This window comes from Dendropsophus ebraccatus, chromosome 3 (genome assembly GCF_027789765.1).
Source record: "Dendropsophus ebraccatus isolate aDenEbr1 chromosome 3, aDenEbr1.pat, whole genome shotgun sequence".
Classification (NCBI taxonomy): domain Eukaryota; kingdom Metazoa; phylum Chordata; class Amphibia; order Anura; family Hylidae; genus Dendropsophus; species Dendropsophus ebraccatus.
Window position 1 is genome coordinate 46,669,159 of NC_091456.1, and position 15,650 is coordinate 46,684,808.

Sequence of the window (15,650 nt, forward strand, 5' to 3'; positions counted from 1 at the left end):
TGCTATGTATGCTGTGCCCCCTATAACATGCTATGTATGCTGTGCCCCCTATAACATGCTATGTATGCTGTGCCCCCTATAACATGCTATGTATGCTGTGCCCCCTATAACATGCAATGTATGCTGTGCCCCCTATAACATGCTATGTATGCTGTGCCCCTATAACATGCTATGTATGCTGTGCCCTGTATAACATGCTATGTATGCTGTGCCCCCCATAACATGCTATGTATGCTGTGCCCCCCTATAACATGCTATGTATGCTGTGCCCCCTATAACATGTAATGTATGCTGTGCCCCCTATAACATGCTATGTATGCTGTGCCCCCTATAACATGCTATGTATGCTGTGCCCCCTATAACATGCTATGTATGCTGTGCCCCCTATAACATGCTATGTATGCTGTGCCCCCTATAACATGTAATGTATGCTGTGCCCCCTATAACATGCTATGTATGCTGTGCCCCCTATAACATGCTATGTATGCTGTGCCCCCTATAACATGCTATGTATGCTGTGCCCCGTATACGCCCCGGTCCCCCGGCTGCGCTGCCCGGTGCCGCCACCTGTGGCCGCTCGGTGTGAGGTGCTGCCCGGCCCCGGCTTTGTCTCCTCCTCCGGCAGCGGCTCTGCAGCCTGATCGCTCACACACTGACTCACACGCCGAGGAGGGAGGGGGAGATGTGAAGCCATTCAGTTCTTCTCAGCAGCCATCTTCACTTCCTCTTCTCATTCCTCCCGCTACATATCGCTGCTATCTGCCCTCCCGCCCTCCGCCGTGTCCCGGGAGAGCCCGGCCACCTCCGATCGCCGCTCCTGTTTGTGTTGGCTGACCGGCAGGGCGGGAGGTGACCCGGATCTGTGGAAGCAGAGGAGCGGGAGTAGCCGAGGGGATCGCGGTCCATCCATCTCCGAGATACAGGGGAGCGGGGACCGGAGGAGGCAACGGGGAAACCGGTGAGTGCACGGCGGGCGGCAGCGATCAACCCTGCAGCAGCCGGAGGGGGAGGAGGTATACCGGGGGCGGCGGAGCATCTCCTGCCATCACTGCTGCCATCCCGGCTGTCACCGGCCAGGACCGGGAGCTCTGTGCCAGGCCAGTGCGGGCACCGGCAGCCGCCTCCCCGGCCGCTATGCAGCGGTATATGGGGGGGCATGCAGCAGCATATGGGGGGCATGCAGCGGTATATGGGGGCATATGGAGGTATATAGTGTACAGGTACCTGCTGCAGGGCATTGTCTGCCAGCTGTACCAGCCTGGATGGGTAGGTGGGCACTTGTGTTACCTGGCGGTGCTGTGTCATTCATAGCCTGGGCTGCCCCCTCACAGGCCATAACCGTATTACCGGAGAATATACAGCCGGTCCGGACATGGTGACCTCCCTTGCAATCACAGCTGCCCCTGTCCTACATGGGGTCACCACCATCACTATGGTGGGGTGTGAACAGGTGCCTATAGAGATGGCCGGCCTCTGATGGTAGCATGCAGTCACTGCCAATGGTAGCCTAAGGTCGGGGTTATATGGATGCATTGCTGTATACATGTTATATGCACCTGGCCCAACTGCAGGTCTAATAGCAGCGTGATAGACCCCTGTGATGCCGAGGTCTAGTGATAGAACCATTAGTGTTATAGACCCCTGTGATGCTGATGTCTAGTGATAGGACTAGCAGTGTTATAGACCCCTGTGATGCCGAGGTCTAGTGATAGGACTAGCTGTGGTATAGACCCCTGTGATGCCGAGGTCTAGTGATAGGACTAGCTGTGGTATAGACCCCTGTGATGCCGAGGTCTAGTGATAGGACTAGATGTGGTATAGACCCCTGTGATGCTGATGTCTAGTGATAGGATTAGCAGTGTTATAGACCCCTGTGATGCCGAGGTCTAGTGATAGAACCATTAGTGTTATAGACCCCTGTGATGCCTAGGTCTAGTGATAGAACTAGCTGTGGTATAGACCCCTGTGATGCCGAGGTCTAGTGATAGAACTAGCAGTGTTGTAGACCCCTGTGATGCCGAGGTCTAGTGATAAAACTAGCAGTGTTATAGACCCCTGTGATGCTGATGTCTAGTGATAGGACTAGCTGTGGTATAGACCCCTGTGATGCCGAGGTCTAGTGATAGGACTAGCTGTGGTATAGACCCCTGTGATGCCGAGGTCTAGTGATAGGACTAGATGTGGTATAGACCCCTGTGATGCTGATGTCTAGTGATAGGATTAGCAGTGTTATAGACCCCTGTGATGCCGAGGTCTAGTGATAGAACCATTAGTGTTATAGACCCCTGTGATGCCTAGGTCTAGTGATAGAACTAGCTGTGGTATAGACCCCTGTGATGCCGAGGTCTAGTGATAGAACTAGCAGTGTTGTAGACCCCTGTGATGCCGAGGTCTAGTGATAAAACTAGCAGTGTTATAGACCCCTGTGATGCTGATGTCTAGTGATAGGACTAGCTGTGGTATAGACCCCTGTGATGCCTAGGTCTAGTGATAGAACTAGCTGTGGTATAGACCCCTGTGATGCCGAGGTCTAGTGATAGGACTAGATGTGGTATAGACCCCTGTGATGCTGATGTCTAGTGATAGGATTAGCAGTGTTATAGACCCCTGTGATGCCGAGGTCTAGTGATAGGACTAGATGTGGTATAGACCCCTGTGATGCTGAGGTCTAGTGATAGAACTATTAGTGTTATAGACCCCTGTGATGCCGAGGTCTAGTGATAGGACTAGCAGTGTTATAGACCCCTGTGATGCCGAGGGCTGATGATAGAACCATTAGTGTTATAGACCCCTGTGATGCCTAGGTCTAGTGATAAAACTAGCAGTGTTGTAGACCCCTATGATGCTGCTAGTTTGGGTTATTACACCTATGGTCAGAATGGGATTACACAAGTAACACCATGTACATGCCCATATTACACTAGGGGGCATTCACTGATTAAAATCCCTCACCTGTGATGTGACATGTCTCAGTTCACACATGACTCTGTTACTGTTGTATTTTTCTTCTAATGTCCATCATTATACATCTGTTATACAAGGTTCTATATATCCTTCAGTACAGAGATGTAGGCACTTTGTGTGGCATGTATGCTTTCTTAGAAACAATACTATTAGGGCAGAATACCTCCTTAGGGTATGTTCACACGCACAGGATCTGCAGCAGATTTGATGGCCCAGATTAGAAACTGCTGATTTGCTTCAAATCTGCGCCATCAAATCTGCTGCAGATCCTGTATGTGTGAATGCACCCTGATATTGAATCATTTTGGCTCAATAACTGCAGTGGTGTGTTCTGAAAAAAACCCAAAAAAAAACCTGCTGTGTGTGGCTTCCTTATGGGTGTCAGCGTCTTCAGGCACACAGTCATATATTGCATCTAATAATAGTGCGTCCATACAGTTATTAGGACTACTAAAACCACCTCATTCACTCCTGAGAGGGTTATTTAGGTGATCTATGGGTGGGTTTGTGGCCTCTTAAACCTTTTAACACCGCGTCGTGTTGGTGACCAATATGTCCTTATACTTTTTGAGGAGTATCCGTTTGCTGGTGAATACAGGTACAAGAAGTGAGCGCCCAACTTGTCCCATCCCTAGTCTAGTTGCTAAATATTCGCTCACCCCACAGGCCTTTTCTGTAAGTTTGTGCTGGGGACATGGGTCGGACCATCCGGCCATGGCACAAGCGTATTATACCGGACCACCAATCCATCAGTAGCCGCCAAGATGTAGTGATGTGCCCATAGACCTAAAGGACATCTAGACTCTCCTCTACTGAGCTTGCCATAGATGAGTGCTGGCTTTCTGTGTCTAATACTGTCATTTTCATGGATATAAGTGATCAATAATCTGCTTGTCCCCAAAGGGATTCCGTAGTCTTCCGTACAAAAACTATTTCCTGAAGAAAATCTTCCCTGGGTAGTCGGCGCTGATACCCAAGTATCTGCCTGGTTTGTTCTAGAACTGTATATAGTGTAAACAGACGGAATTCTTATTGACTCTAGAATGGTCTCTTCCATTTCTAGAGAAGTTTACATGCTCATTTTCTTGCAGCTGAAGGAAAGGAGGGGTTGTAATAGTACGTGTCAAACGTGGGTCACACATTGCCCTTTATGTAAGAGGAACATATCTTCATAGAGGACGTGTCATCCCTCCTGACCTGCCTCTTTTATGGTGCGTTTACACAGACAGATTTATCTGACAGATTTTTGAAGCCAAAGCCAGGAATGGATTTGAATAAAGGGTATATCCCGGTCTTTCCTTTATGACCTGTTCCTTGTTTATAGTCTGTTCCTGACTTTGGCTTCAAAGATCTGTCAGATAAATCTCTGTATAAACGCACCATTAGTAATATCAATTCGGGGCATCGTTTCTTTTAGTTACGTGAGGTGCCATTAACCTGTTGTTGTTACTAGAATTGTATGACTAAATAGCCAAGTGGGTGTTACCAGTTGGTGGTGTGTCCCCTACACTGATTGGATAGTGTCATAAAGTTTAAAAACATGCCTCCATCTGGTAACACCCACTTGGCTTATTAGCCATAAATTTCTATTTAAAAAAAAATATCCGTAAATAAAATCAGGTGTATGTGCAGCTGGCCCGGTTTATTTTAGCTCTGTGTAGTGAGGTTGTCAGTGTCACTTATTACTCCGTGTCAGATATACCTACATCACAGTACTAATAAAATACCTCATTGATTTCCCCTGCAGTAATGGAGATCTAGAATTTCACTAAGGCTGCATTCACACGTTCCTTGTTCTGTCCGTTAAATACGGACGTTAAATGGGGTACATTACAACTTTGTAATGTATGTTATGTATATGAATGGCCCCCTTCCCCGTGTTTCCCCCCCACCCACACTAAACCCGGAAGTGTGATGCATTATACTCACCTGATTCGTGTTGACCCCCGTCCACCATCTTGTGACAATAATGTCATCTTTGGGAGGCCGGCCGAACCGCTCCATCTGTCCCTCATGCTGGCCCCCCTCTGCCGCGTCATCAGCTGCTCAGCTGGGCTGAGCCAATCGCGGCTGAGCACAGTTATGACGCGGCAGAGGGGGGCCGGCATGAGGGACGGATGGAGCGGTTCGGCCGGCTGCCCGAAGATGACATCATTGTCACAAGATGGCGGACGGGGGTCGACACGAATTAGGTGAGTATAGAGCACTACACTTCCGGGTCTAGTGTGGGTGGGGGGAAACAAGGGGAAGGGGGCCATTCACTAACATAACATACATTACAAAGTTGTATAACTTTGTAATGTGTGTTATTTAGTGAATAATTGTTTAGTGCCGCACTACCCCTTTAACGGAATGTTCATATTTGATGCTTATGATGATCTTTTTTTTTTTTTTGAAGGGGTTCGCCGATTCTCTGTTCCTTTGCTATGAAGGAAGCCAGGGGGCGGCTTGTGACCTGCATCTCCATTCATTCTCTATGAGAAGCAGAGAGAGCAGAGTACAGCGCACGATTACAGTGGCTCAATGGAGCTGCTGGTCACACACCGACTCGGGGCACAGAGGTCGGACCCTGTGTGATCTCATACTTGTCCCCTATCCGCAGGAGTAATTTAATATGGAAAACCCCTTTAAGTACTTGGATTTTATTTCTATTCAATTTTTACAGAAAATGAAAGCAAAGATCTCCAACACAATTTAAACCTTAGTTATTGTGAAGTTGCACACTGCTTTATAACTGAGGTCTTCGTGCTAGTGACCAATATATGCATTATCCAAGGTGTAGAACAATGATACATTCCGCCCATGTCACTGCAGTGTACGGCCGGCCGCAGCACAAGCCGTAATATCAGTGTGTCAGTAGCAGTGCAGGCATAGATCATGTCCGTGCACTATAAGTCATTGTAGACTTGCTGCATTCGCTCCTGCACTAGCTCACTCTGTAGGTTGCTGAGGCAGGCGTTTTAGCTTTCAAGGAAACAATTTATCCTTAATAAACAGCTGGAAACGCTGCAAGGATTTCAGGGTCTTCTGCGGAACAGTGTCACCTCTAATCTGATACGTGATCCCTCAGCTGAAAGAGTGTCGACTGGAGAGAGAGAAATATGTGGGCAATGGTGGTCTGGGGTATAATCATATGGTCACCCATGTGCACAGGATATACAGGGGGTAGCGCTACCTGAATAAGACCACATCAGGATATACAGAGGGTAGCGCTACCTGAATAAGACCACATTAGGATATATAGAGGGTAGTGGTACCTGAATAAGACCACATCATACTGCTGTTAAATATAAAAATAAAAATCTTACAAGTGGTTTTTGTATTGCCTATAGGTTTGTATTTTTTGAACATATTTGGTTGAAACCAAAGAAATTTCTTTCTTGACTGCAACCGATAGTACATGCTATATTACATGTATTTTCTGTGTAGGCAACTGACAGAGGTAAAATTTCTCCGGGCTCTGCTGCATGCCATATTACAGAGATATAATCTCATATACATCACTGACAGAGCACCGTATGGCGGCACACAAACTCCTGTGGCTTCGTAGTGTATAGTGGACTCTCTATATAACAAGGAGTAGGCCCCCCGCACATCACATTCGCATAGTTTGTTCCCTCAATAAAAACAGGATTGGATCTAGTCAGAATGATGAGGTTGATCTGTTCTTAAAAGACACTTGACAGAGTGGATCTCCCTAACTGTGAAGTGTGAGGGTCCTAGATCTGTTCCCCTAAATCAGGGATGGGGAACCTTTGGCCCTCCAGCTGCTGCAAAACTACAATTCCCATCATGCCTGGACTGTTAGAGCTTTGCTTTGGCTGTCCAGGCATAATGGGAATTGTAGTTTTGCAACAGCTGAATGTTCCCCATCCCTGACCTAAATGCATCAAAAAGCGCCAAACTATATATGATTACGAGGACAATATTGCTTACAGTGGTTTAATGTTTACATAAGTCTGTGCATAACAGTAGGGGGCATTCCCTATGGAACTCCCAGCATCACAGTGAACCATGAGGCCGGGAGTGCTGTGATTCCGGTCCATAGCACATCCTCTGTGCACTGACCAGAATTATGGAATGTGTGAATGCCTCCTAAAAGGTTACAGTATCGAAGGAAAACAATATGGGTTAAATATTGCTATGAGCTGGAAGTAAAGAAGAAGAAAGTGTAAAGAAAAGCGCACTTTGTATGTGTTCTGAATGTACCATATACATCTTACTGGTCAGGGGGCACATACCAAGTTATATGTTCATATGAAAGGGACTTTCACAAATCCATGGGATAGGTGCACAGAGAGCCTCAGATGTGTAGAATGAATTGCTGTTGTGCAGCAGATTGATTGATTTGACCTCCAAAATATTAAACATGGTGTTGTTTATGACCTGGTTTTGCAAAAAAAAAAAAAAAACCTGCAGTTTTTTCACCTTTTCACTCAAAATAACATCCGTATTTTGCTATTATTTTGCTGTGTGTGAACTTAAATGGGAGCCTATTGGCAATGTATGAGACTGTATACCCATACAGTGTCATGTGTTGCATCCTGCAGCTGGCAGTATGTATGTGTGTGTGTATATGTGTGTGTATATATATAATATATATCTCAATCTGCTCAGCTCCTCCTCCTCTATAACATACCGACCGCAGATTAGACTGCATGTCAATGTGACAAGTTTCTGATAACATGTCTCAGCTTCTAAGTCTAGAATGGTCACATACCTCTTGTTGAGCTATTTCCTGGCATATGTCTGACAGTCCCTTTAAAAGAATACTAAACATAGAAAATATACAAAAAAAGCCCCAGCAATTTCTCCTTTATTATGAATCATATTACATAAACACCTTAACCACAAGCCTTTTCTATATGAGGAACAGGGTGAGCACTTGATGTCCGAGAAGGGACCAAGAGCATGTCCTAAGGCTTATTGTATATACCCTCTGTCACTTGGCCCATATTAGATAGTGTATATAGCTTATACATAGAGAGCTGCTGGACTGAGAGGCATTCAGTAGTTCTGGGGTCCATTACAGTACAGGTAGCCTGCTGTATACTAGCTATAATCCCACAATGTCACTTTATATATAAAACAGAGAACCAGTTATGTCCCTGGCAATGCTGGGCCCCATCTAATATGGCCATCCTGGCTCCCACAGCCCCAGGATGCTGAGGGACTAATATAACTGGCTATACAGAAATAGAAAATCTGCACAGAATCTAAGAGGACGGCGGGATAACCTATATTACTGCCATTTTACTTCTTGCTTTTTTAACTTACAAAACACAGAGTGCCAAGACCCCATGCAAGTATTCTGACTGAGAAAAAACAGAAATGACAGCCGACCCGTGATCCTGGCATTTATATCATGTGCTCTTTATGTTCTACTCAATGGCATCAAGGAGATTCTAAGCAGATCTGCGTTCACCTTTAAGGTCCAGCGATCCGAAGCCATTCCGAATCGGAACTCTGGAAGCAACAAGCAGGATCTCATCCACTGCCCCACTGGCTGCAATGCGGCAAGTTACCAAACCTATGGCCCATCCGGCAGAGCTGCTCTGTGTGGTGACTTCATGCTACCTGCACGCTAGTATGGGCATGTATGCCAGATTGCTGGACATACATTAGGTGAACCCAACCTTAGATTTGCAGCAGTTTTGTAATAGCAAACACACATGAATTTGGGATAACAGGGTTGGAAATACCCTAATGTTTTCCTCATGCCAGCACGGTGGAGAGGCAGCCATCTTGCTCTCTGGAGTGCTGGTGTATATACTACAGTGCTTCTCCCTCTGTTCAGACCTGCTAACACTGCCCAGTTCTTATCCGCACTATTTTCTGGGACTGTGTATGACACCGGGACTCACATGGCACGGACACTGTGACACATACTTGTGTATTGTGGCCTAGCTGGGTGCCCATAAACAACACCTCAGCAGCCACCACACCTTATGACAACACTTCCAGCAGGTTCCTGTTTGCTCCCTTCACCCTGGCAATTACTTAGCAGGCAGCAATGTGTGATCGGCGTTTACTAGCAGATAGCACACACATAGCTGAGTGTTTATTCCAGGAAGGGGCTGTACACTGCACTTATAATGGCGGTATAATTATTGGGATATTCCTTTATAATTACTGAGCCCGGCAGCTTATTATGGTGGAGCGGAGTCTTCCTGTGGGCAGGCTCGGTGTCTAGGCATTGTTCACACACAGCACATTCTTGCTGTTTTGCGGTGGTGAGAGAAGCCTTGTTTATGAATGCAAATTTATGAATCACAACTCATATACTACATTATTCAGGTTTTCAAGAATACTCCATCGCGGTACTGTTAACGAGTGTGCCATCATTGCCTTGTCTTCTTTATTCAAGTCAATGACATTGTACTTATATAATATTTGATATGGCCAAATGCTTAGTCCTACAGCTTTTACTAGGGACAGGACTGAATGCAAGGAGCCTGCACTGCATATAATACTGGGGTTATGCCAAGAGTAAAACAGATCATCTATCTGCTGCCGCACCATTCACTCAGTGACCTAGGGAACCCTGTTTTAGTGATCGGTGGGGGTCCCAGCAGTCAGACCCCCAACAATCACAACAATGAGGATCCCTGGTTCTGTTAGTCAATGCAGTGTTAGCAGGCACGCTCAGCCGCCACTCTATGGGACCGTAAAAGACAGAAGAGCACACTACTGTACTTGTCCATCTTTGGAAATCCCATACAGAGTGGTGGCTAAACATGCATGCTGCTCCATGCTGCCAAGGGACTCCCATTCTTGAGAACCCTACTGAAGAGATACTTATCCTTATTCAAATCAACTGGTGTCAGAAAGTCATATAGATTTGTAACTTCTATTTAAAAAATCTCAAGTCTTTCAGTACTTATCAGCTGCCGTATGCCCTGCAGAAAGTGGTGTAATTTTTCCAGTCTGACACAGTGCTGCCACCTCGGTCCTTGACAAGAACAGTCCAGAGCAGTAGCAAATTCCCATAGAAAAACTTTCCTGCTTTGGACAGTTACTGTCACAGACAGGGGTGGCAGCAAAGAGCACCATGTCAGACTTAAAAGAATACACCACTTCCTGCAGGACATACAGCAGCTGATAACTACTGGAAGGCTGAAGATTTTTTTAAATTGAAGTAAATTACAAATCTGTATAATTTTCTGATAAATCATCTCTATAAAATATAGTAAGTTCATTACAGTTTTCTATACAGTAGAGAAAAAGGAGCACCACTTAAAGGGAACCTGTCACCTCCCGGGGTGGCGCCCCTTATACTTACCCCTTCCTCAAAGTCCCGGTCCCGGACCACGTCCCGCGGCCGAGAAATCCCTGTTGGAAGCTGTGCGCGCGCTCACCAGAGAGGAGTCCGACGCCCATAGAGAATGACTGCTCCAATTATTCTCTATGGACGTCGGACTCCACTCTGGTGAGCCCGCGCACGGCTTCCAACAGGGATTTCTCGGCCACTGGACGTGGTCTAGGACCAGGACTTTGACAGGGGGATAAGTATAAGGGGCTCCACCGGGGGGTCGGGCGGGCTTCACCCCAGCAGCCAGGGTGACAGGTCCCCTTTAAGACCTGTAGGTAAACACTGTAAAGTGCCTGTAAGTTGTTTAGGGTAGGACACGTGCGACTTATCTGGCAGTCCTGTGATTGACAGGCGTTGGCAGTAAAGCAGTGAGTGGTGTACATAAGGTCATACGTGATTCAGCTTCATTTCATGTACGGCGTTGGCTGGGGATCTGGGTGTGTTTTACAGCATACTGATAACTTTAGCTTGGTATGCGGAGCATGGATGGATTTCTCTGTAGCACATCATAAACCAGAAGAAAACTGGGCTGATGCTAGGATGATCATACGCTACATAAACTTGTAACAAGGCTTTTATGGAGGTGTTAATCCTCATCATTTCAGTGACTACAAGTGAAGCATTCTGCGGCATTGTATACCTGCTCTATAATTTGGCTGCCATAGTTCACATAGTTTGTAGCTTTCACACATTGGCATTTCATAGGTTCAACACAAGGTCGCTAAATGCCGACAAATGCGTCGGAATAGTGAGATTATTAGGGTGGGTTTTCTCTAGAGTATCCCTTTACAATCAACCAGATCTGTTTCCGGGTTGCTTTATATATGTACAGTAAGTGAGAGGGTTTTCAAGCCTCAAATAAACATGGATGCTTTGTTCCAGAACCAGCATCTCTCCTCAGTTTGGGTTTAGGTCTCTATTCCATTGAAGTGAATGGAGCTCAGTTGTAATACCACACACAGCCTGAGGACAGGGGTGGCGCTGTTTTTCCAAGAAAGTAGCTGTGCTTTTTCTTTTCCTGGACAACCCCTTTTAGCCTATCAATGTGTTATGGGTGATCTGACTTAAAGGGGTTATCCAGAGCTACAAAAACTTTGGCCACTTTCTCCCAGAGACAGCACCACTTTAGTCTCCAGTTCTGGTGTGATTTGGATTTAAAGGGGTTATCCAGCGCTACAAAAACATGGCCTTTTTTCCTCCTCTCTTGTCTCCAGTTCAGATGTGGTTTGCAATTAAGCTCCATTTGCTTCAATGGAACTGAGTTTGAAACCCCACCCAATCTGGAGACAAGAGAGGGGGAAAAGTGGCCATGTTTTTGTAGCGCTGGATAACCCCTTTAAGCTCCATTCACTTCAATGGAACTGGGTTACAAAACCTGCACCCAAACTGGAGACAACAGTGGTGCTGTCTCCGGAAGAAAGTGGGCATGTATTTGTAATGCTGGCTTAACCCCTTTAAAGACTAGGCTTGTACATGTTCTTGTGATAGGTCGGTGCTAACGTTCAGGCCTCCAATGATGACTTGGCATTGAGCAATATTATCCTTTATTTTTATTTATTTATTTTTTTTTAGGTCTCTGCCAATTCAAGTAAATAATGGTATTTCCATTTTGTTTACCTGGATGGCTTTTTTTCCCCAATAAATTATGCATGTGTTTGAGTGATTTATTTTTTTTATTTTCTGCATCTCAGCAACATTACATAAATGACACAATAATTATGTACCTGTCACTTTAAGAAAACAAAACCTTTTTGACGGGTAGCTTGTACACTAAGGAATTGTTTGGTATCTCTCCTGCCATCGCATACCCTGTGTCTCCCTATTAAAGACAAGTATAAATAACATGGGAAGGAATGTTTTTACACCACATATTTGCGTTAAACATATAAAATGGTTTTCACATGTAGAATATGCTGGAATGTAAGCATTACTGGGCTGATTTATAAGCTGGTTAGATAGAAGACCTACAGTGCTTAAAATAGAGATTACATGTTCGGCTGTCCAGGCATGATTGGAATTGTATACTCTTGCTATAGGTTAGAGAACAATCGCCAGCAAATCACAGTAAAATAGCGCCATTGTAGCAAAGATGCAGTGCGTGAATACAGCCTCAGAGGATACCTATAAGCAGTCGGAATGGGATATTGTTGCAGCTGCAGAACAATAAACTAGCTTTAAGGTGGTTAAAAGGAAGCTGATGTGAGTAGCCTATTAGGTCTGCACGGAGAAGTTGTGATATAACATTAATATCTGAAGTATATGTTCAGACACTACAGATGAGTTGCTGATTTTACCAAGGATTTGCAATCTGTAACAAATCCGCCACATGTGAATACTACCTTAAGACGAGGTATCGGGAGCAGTTGGCCAGTATGCCGACCCCTCATGTGCCCTCACTATTAAAGCGCACCCGTCAGCAGCTTTTAGCAGAATAAAGTAAAGGCAGTGGACGTAAGGGCTTCTCACCCTGAATCGGGAGACATAACTCTTATTTCAATCTATTGCTCCAGCACTTATGCAAATTAGGAGGTAAAGCCCCCAGGGCATTTCTCTGGGCTGCAAAAGCGAACGGTGCTAGACTTTTGCAGCCCAGGGGAACGCTCCATGGGCTTTATCTCCTAATTTGCATGAAACTTCTAAAGCTTATATGTCAGGGTGCTGGAGTGACAGATTGAAATGAGAAATATATCTTCTGATTCGGGGAAAGAAGCCTTAAAAGCTGCTCCAATAGAAAGCAAGTAGAGACAGCATCTCGGTAAAAATAATCCAATTTGTGGCTACAAAGCATTGCTGGGTGAATAGAAGGCATGAGTTGGATTTTTCACTGAAATGCTGTTTCTACTTGCTTTTTATTGAATTTACTAGCGGATGTGGATCCAGTCCGGCGAGATGTGCATCTGTGTAAGGACTTTTGCATTATTGAAAGGTGCTGCTGAAATCTGGAATACAGCAAAAATCTGCGGACAGGTCCGCTGTGGTGTAAGCTCCTGATGTATGTGGTTAGTGGACTCTGGGGTAGATGGTTAACAGTAGCTCCTGTCCCCCGTTGGCCATGCTGCAATATCTTTACACGTAGTTATACATGCTGCGGATTTTCTGCTGCAGATTTTATCATTGATTCACCAGCAGAATTCAGGCACGGAGTTTTTCTGCATAGTGTTCATCCGACGCTGATGACTTAATTGCAGATTTTGCGCTGTGTCCATTGTAAAAAATGAATATTAAAACTCGCTAATTATGGGCATAGGATGTTACCTGTGGATTTCCATGCGTTCTGCTGCATGTTAATATACCCTAACTGGTGCAGAGTACTATAGTATCCTGGCTGGTCTCTGGTCTATCATTTCTTATGCTCTTTTGAAAGTAAAAGCTGAAGTCCATATCTTTTGCTTATATCACTGTTCCTCAGCACTTCTGTAGTAATGGTAACTCTTTGTGAATGATTGCTATGGTAGACAGCCTTGTACATTATTTCGGTATGTCCTGTACATTTGTGATGGGATAGGCCCTGTGTGGCTAGACATAGCAGACAGACTGTGTCCTGTTGTAATCCCGTTGTCGTCTCTTGCATTTCATCTGTAATGACCTTTGTTCCCAAGCAGAACAGTGGTTTATTTTTACCCCAATAAGACGTTGGTGTCCCTTCCTGAGTGCACAGTGTGCCCAGCCTGGACAGGAGCCACGTCACAGACTGGGGTCACTTCATTGCTTCTTGGCTCTAGGAAACCATCACTGTCTGTCTTTTCTATAGGACCCTGAGGTCAGACGTTATCTCAGTATTGTGCAGAAGGTCAGAATTCTGCAACTGCTTCTAGATAGCAGCACATGAGGGAAAGTCACTTCTGCTGTGTGTGAATGGTAACAGTAAGTATGCCGGCCGTATTCAGTCATTCTTGTCTACTGTTGTCTTACAGCGTCCCTGTTTCTTGTCCATTGTGTAAATTTAGCTCGTGGCCTATTTTTTACTATCCGTAGTGAGTGTGATCTTAATAGGGCACCGCGGCCTGATGAATGTGCTCGTTGGTAGGGCGGGCAGTGGGAATAGTATCTGCCCCACTCTGCCAATAGGTACTTTATATGCAGAGTGCATTCCACTTGTCTTCACCTGTTTACTGCCGGCTGATAAGAAATAGCAGTGTATGGGAAATCAGTTCCCAGTAGACTTACAGAAGGCAGGATCATATGCAGTCCTTGTAATGCATATAAATGGCCTGATTCTGATCCATTGCACAGTTCTGGATCATCCAACATTATCTGGAGTCATTGCCAAAAGAAACAATGCACCACGAAATGTGTGAATGTAATGATGATATACGTAAGTAATTACAATGTATGAGGCCAGTTCACCAGAAAAGGCCTGTGCACAGAACCTGCTGAGCATCGGACCATGAACTGCGTCTACCTGCACTTTGCAGGTGGGTGATGAACTCTAGATGGACACTTTAAAGTGATACTGTCACCCCCTTTCTGGATGAGGACTTCTCTACACAGCTGTAAAGATTAAATTCTGTAGTTTTCATACCTTACTTTATAATAGATTTCATGGTGCTTGGTCCAGTGAAAAATTGCGTTTTACTGTTGGTGGATTGTGCCACCTGGGCAGGGCTTCACGGCCGCTGTGCCACTTCGCCCTGCCCACACCACACCATAGGCCCTGCCTCTCCGTGATGTCATCTGCATCTAGGCCTGCCCCATCATCGTACATTGGAATGGGCTGGCCTAGAGGGGGGGATGCATATGTAAGCTCCACCGCTTTGACTGAAACAACAACTAGGCCCAACTCTTTTGTTGAATGTGGTGAAACACCCTGAAAATGTGGCATGCTGTAATGCTGTATTTGGTGTCAATTGCACCAGGCAGTTTTATTTTATTTTTTTGTTTTATTTATACAACTCAGCATTCACAGTAGGTGATGGTCACAGCAGAGGTCACAGAGCATGCTTGAAAGACCCTCCCATGGAAGTGAATTTGATCTTCTCCAAACTGTTGTGCCTATGTCCATCAGGCTTTCTGGAAAGCATCGTCTGCCACAGATCAGCACAGGTTTAAGCTGTTCCACCCACCGATCAGCAGTTAATGGCCACCAATAATTTGTGCCTCGAAAACCCCTTAAAAGGAACCAATAAGCTCAATCGGGCTCATATGGTTCCCTGAACTGCTGTATACAGCTCCTGCAGTAGCCGCCGCGGCATGTACCAGCCGCGGCTGCAGCAGTAGCTGTATACCCGGAAAAAAAAGACTTTAATCCCCCAGGCGCGTGACAGGCAGCGGCGGGGAAGTAGTCATATGGGTGGCTCCCCGCCCGTATCTAGTCACCACACTCTGTCAGTCAGCGCGCTCGGGGGAATGATTGACAGGCAGAGAGGCCAGTAAG

General features: G+C 45.7%; 1 protein-coding gene across 1 annotated transcript in view; it reads left to right on the forward strand.

Annotated features, from left to right (window-relative positions):
- Positions 1 to 644: 644 nt before the first annotated feature.
- The window catches only part of CDC42SE2 (CDC42 small effector 2), a 63,271-nt gene continuing 48,265 nt past the window's right edge, over positions 645 to 15,650 (forward strand). The window contains exon 1 of the mRNA XM_069961675.1: positions 645 to 958. The gene's annotated coding sequence lies outside the window, so the exon portion shown is untranslated. The remainder of the gene's footprint in view (positions 959 to 15,650) is intronic.